Genomic DNA, 5,500 nt, shown 5'->3' with positions numbered 1-5,500 from the left:
CTGTTTAAGTAATCTCTCTGTTTTAATTAAACTAGCATTCAAAAAGTCTTTTTTAAGGAATAGAGAAAAAGACACAGTCCCTCTGGAGAAGACTGGAAAGATTATTTTTCTTTTAAATGCTTGTTAAGTGACATCAACACAGTGCAGAATGTACTTTCAGAACTCTTCTGGGAATATTGACATCCCACCAGCTGCAAACAACGTCATGATTTTAACCTTGAACTGAATACTTGAAGTCGTAAGCCTGTACATGTTACGGAGTGAGAAAAGAGCTTCACAAATAATTTTAATTCACTAATATTAATTCCCTAGTTTATTGAGAGCTGTATTCTTTTGTCAGGTAAAATTTAGAACATCTCTCTCTATGGACAGTATCCTATCACAGAAACAGATACTGGTGTGCTGGAGTTACTAGAGTAAACTAAGCATCTGAGGTTATAAATTTTGTGTTTGTCATTCAAGAGCTTGCCTTCCATCCCTTCCTTCCTTCCTTCCTTCTTTCCTTCCTTCCTTCCTTCCTTCCTTCCTTCCTTCCTTCCTTCCTTCCTTCCTTCCTTCCTTCCTTCCTTCCTTCCTTCCTTCCTTCCTTCCTTCCGAATTCCTTCCGAATTCCTTCCGAATTCCTTCCTTCCTTCCTTCCTCTTTTCTGCTTCAGTTAATTCTTTCACATTTTGTCATTAAAATGAAAATACAGGTTTACAGTTAATTAGACACAATCAATCAATGGTGTCACAACAGAAATAGATTTACCTTGGATCCAGGTAGTACTTTAACAAGCATAGCATTTGAATTTTTCACTCAAATTTTCATCATAAATCCAGTATACTGCAAAGATGAAAGATGGGCACAAAATTAATATTTTATGCAGGATTAAAGGAAATTACAGAGTTTCATCTCTATATGAATACCACAAAGATACATCAAAAGCTACCATATTCTGCTAAGGTATAAATCTAATTCCTAGCAGAAGAAAAACTCTCCCTCAAGAAAGTAACTCAATTACCCTGTCTCCTTCAGTGATTCCCCACAAAATACATCAACTAGAAAACTTCAAATTAGGCAGAGCAACAGTCAAAAATAATGAGAAAAAAGCAGGTTGCAAAAAAACAACATTCCATTTCTTTTAAGCAAAGGAATAGAGGAATATTTCCCCCTTATTTATACCATTGAGTACATTATGTTTATGTGTTATTGTTACAAAGCACTGTTGTTTTTAACTCAGGAACACATCTATATTATAAAAATCTTGCAAAAGGTCCATTTCGACTATTCAACCAGCTTTTAAGGTCTGGCCGCTTCAGTGCCAACCCCTGGAATTTTGACGGTCCCAAATAATAGAGACTGGATCACATCATTCATCTTCATTGATAGGAGAGATGTTTATCCATTTGGAAAAAAAAATCCCTTTCTTCTGAATAGTGTATACACATCTCCAAAATGCAACACAGAACCAGATTTCAATTAGGCCTCCCAGAATACGACCTCTGAGCGAGTTCTGCATCATCTCCTCGGCTAAAGGAAAGGAGCTTTATGTTAGGTTTTGTTTTTTTGCCTAATCTCTACCTTAGCCAAAGCTTCATCTTCCAAGGCTTGAAAAAGTTCCACGTTTTCAACTGTGTTATATAAGATTCACAAGCACGCACATGCTTTATCTTTTGCCAGCAACCTTCACTTCTGTAGATCTGTGATCATAATACACAAGCCCTGTTAATTATGACGTCAAATATCTGTGTAATAGCTAATGAAATACAATTACCAAATTCAGATCCTTAATAAGATATTGGAAAGTTTTTAAGCAGTACATAGATCTGAAAAGGCAGCTACACTCTATTCTCTCTTCCATGCAACTTGCTTAGTCTCCTTGGGCAAAAACCCCTCACTTTGGATTACCAGATGACTCTTCTCCCTTTTGATGGCAGCAACAGATTACACAATAGCTTGATATTTCTTTATTTCATCTTTGACTAAACAAGATTCTAAAAATTAATTTTGACTTAACATGAAAGTAACATCTTTCAGAATTTCTCACCTAAAAGGATTGGGAGTTAAACACTTTATTTGCAGAATTTTAACTGAAAATGAGCAGAGGGATTTAAAAATCTTCAAATCACAGAAGAGAGAAATGTGAAATAACACTCTCCCAGAGAAGAGGACAGGACAGTTAACGTGCAGAAGGAGACCTAAGTTCATATTTGTCTGCTTACTTGCTTCACAGCAGAAATTGAGGTCTGCCACTTTACTGCTGTGTGCTAATGGGCTGTATTAGGTATTCTGCATGAGCCCTGTACTGCAAAAAGTGTTTTAAGTAAATGTAAAGGAGATCTCAGGTTTTCACCACTTGCACAGGTGTCCTAAAAAATGGCTACAAAGTAATTTTCTCCATCTTAATGAATATTCATTGAAGTGAAACTGTTTCTGCAGGAAAGACAGAAAAACACAATAATATTCTGTATACACAAATAAATGAGATAGCATTGTGGAAGGGTGAAAATCTTGGTTCTATTTTGTTTTCCAATAAAGCAGAATGAAGAATTGAAATTACCTCTACCAAGATCCGTGTATTGGAACTGCTAAGTAAAATAATTTAAAAATCAACAGGGCAGATATTTCGAAACACATAGCAACCACAGAGTTTTGTCTACTTTGGAAACAATATTTCCTGGGTCTTACAAGATTTAAGTGTCTAGCTGAGAGTATCTCTGGAAGTCCTTGAACAACTTACACGATTTCTGTGTCTGCAACAAGACCTTCTGACAAGAGGGCTTCACCAAGGAACATTCCTTATTCTTTTATTCCTCCTTCCACTGTCCTTGTCTTTTGAGTTGTACAAAATTCTTGCTTTTTTTTTTTTCCCCCCAGGGAACACTGGTCATTTTCTGGTGGAAAAAGTCTCTGTTGCCATATCAACTGAAGTCAAAACCAATGCCCCCACTCAATCATCCTACTATTATTAGAAGGAACAATATTTACATGATCTAGCCTCACAGTAGAACTCAAGGAAATGTTATGGAAACTTCCAGTCCAACCATCCAGGAGCCACTCTGGCAGTCACACTCCATCACTTGAGCCAGGACCGAGGCCCCTTCCCAGCTATGCCCTCATACTCATACAGTTGGACCAGGTTTCCTCACCGACTCAGCCTCAGGTTTTCCATGGCAGAGTCTCAGACATCCAGTTCCTTCAAACAATTTAATCTCAAACAAATAATTTCTACTTTGGAAATTATTTCCAGTGTATGCTAAAATATTTCTGGAAACATATTGCATGTGACTTTGTTTATCCTAGTATGCACAGTTATTTGAAATATGCTTCTCTACAATGCCATAGGAAAGTGATTTTGATATTAACTAATATGGACCTTTTACAATAGAGTTTTAATTACAGCCTCAAACTTAACATCACTTAGAAAGGGCATAGATTTGTGAAGGGAAAAAAAGACTGAAAAGGAATTAGTAATAATTTTTCAGCCCAAAAAAATTATTACATAATTTAAACTTGTTTATTTAGTTAAATATAGAACTGAGTAAGAATTCACTGTCATAAGATCATAACTTACTTGGCATCATGGTTGAGAAGACTAAAACAACATTCACCTCCTGAGACACAAGGTTTGCACAGATGAACAAGTGGGGATTTTTACTCAAAAGGAAGGTCACAGAAAGTGCAAGTACTTCTTCGTAGATCTCCACCAATACTTTTGTCCCTTACTAGAAACAAAACATGAACAAGTCTTGAAAATAATTTTCTGTCTGTGTAAAAAATGAGATTGACACACAGTAGCCTTTTTACCATAAGAAAGTAACCTCTGGCTAACAGCATCTTCCTAACATTTCTACAAATCTCAAACTTACCTGTCAGGAAAACTCTAGGGGAAAAAACATAGTTCAGTCTCCACATACTTTGTTAGTTGCCCCTTTTCTTGAGGAGACAAGTAATTGCCAACCTATGCCAGCTGTAATGCTAGTTCCTGCAGTCTGGAAGCCAACACTGGACCAGGAACATTTTAATTAATCATCCAACAATCCTTTAACATTAAGAGGTTCCTACACAAAGTCACATCTTTGCTCATTTGACATAGCAAAGTCTGATAAACTTAGTTAAGTCCATAATATTTAGGAAGCATAATACAATTAGGAAACAATATCACCTTAGAAATTAAATTAAACATTGATAATTGGGAGTCACCACTGTCCATAGTACCCTGATTTAATCAATTTTATTTTCTCTTATAAGCAAACACATTGGGGAAGGTATGCACTGCAACTTGAAAATGAGGAAAATCCGAATTATAATAACCTGCCTTTAGAGCACAGTTACGGGCAAAGTGTGTCAAAACTCTTCCCCTCCAAATACAGAGGGAGTTCATCCAGATATTAACTCAACAGGTAACCTGGAGAACCATTGCTAAAGATGTATGAATATTTTTCATGCACATTTGTGGAGAAAGATCTACTTTATTCAGATCGGGGAAATAAAAATTATTTGCTTGAATTAATCCTTGCCATTTGCAGTTTACTGCCTTTGAAGACTCTCCATTATAAATAAATGTAGATGATGTATGGATGTTCTGAAATTGACTGCTGATATAAGTGGGCACAACTCCACTTTTATTTAATGAAATCATGCCAATTTATTCCAACACTGATTCTGGCCTCTTGCATCTCAGTTGGAAGCAGTCCTAACACTTGAAGCTTTCTATTCCAATAGCAAGTCTCCAATTTTTCTTCCTTCAGAGATAAAAAAACTGCTATAGCTTCATTGTATACAGTCATTGCTATTCTCTGGATCAAGTGGGGAATTGCCTATTAAGTAAACTACATCTATTTTTCCATTTGTGAATTGACTGAAAATAACTGAAGATCTCCACTGATGTAATGACTAAGGCATAGACTCAGACCAGCAGGGAATCTGAGACGTTTATTCAAAGAAACCAGCTGGTTTTATACACTTCTTCAAGGCCCAATATTTCCTAATATGGTATTTTTCACTAACCAACCTATCACACATTGCCACGTCAGCAACACACTTTCTTAATGTCATTATATGGGGGTGATCACCCATCTGGCAGCTTCTGGCAGGCTCCTCTCCGCAGGGCTCTGCTGTGTGGCAACTCCTCCCCACAAGGTCAGTGCCATGTCAGCAGCACACTTTCTAAATGCCCTTGTATGGGGGTGATCACATGCTGTTCAGGTGTCTGTCAGCTTCTGGCAGGCTCCTCTTCGTAGTGCATCTGTCACATGGCATTTCTTCCCCCCACAGTCAGGCAGACACAAGCTTCTTTGTGCTGCCATGGCGTTCTGCAGGCACATCCCACAGCCCGCAGCTCGACTCCATCCTATCTCTTCCCACACTCCACAGATAAATTATTGATCCAAAATGTAGCTACCCACATAAGTTTTAAAGCAAAAAAAGAAGGGCCAAGTAGTGTTCTCAGGGATGAAATTATTTAGTGAAAAATTTAGTGGATTTGCTTAGAAGTATGCCTTGAAGAAAATTGTAT

At 37.2% G+C, this 5,500-nt stretch overlaps 1 long non-coding RNA gene across 2 annotated transcripts in view; it reads right to left on the bottom strand.

The window, feature by feature from the left end:
* Nucleotides 1-622: 622 nt before the first annotated feature.
* The window catches only part of LOC108447967, a 30,469-nt gene continuing 25,591 nt past the window's right edge, over nt 623-5,500 (bottom strand). The window contains exons 3-4 of one of the 2 annotated variants that reach the window (XR_001863708.1): nt 3,557-3,707; nt 623-825 (exon numbers count right to left, since the gene is read on the bottom strand). This is a non-coding gene — a long non-coding RNA (uncharacterized LOC108447967). The remainder of the gene's footprint in view (nt 826-3,556; nt 3,708-5,500) is intronic. The other variant, XR_001863709.1, reaches the window with a different exon arrangement.

Source organism: Corvus brachyrhynchos, unplaced genomic scaffold (assembly GCF_000691975.1).
Source record: "Corvus brachyrhynchos isolate BGI_N302 unplaced genomic scaffold, ASM69197v1 scaffold147, whole genome shotgun sequence".
NCBI lineage: Eukaryota > Metazoa > Chordata > Aves > Passeriformes > Corvidae > Corvus > Corvus brachyrhynchos.
This window is presented reverse-complemented; position numbering and strand designations above follow the sequence as displayed.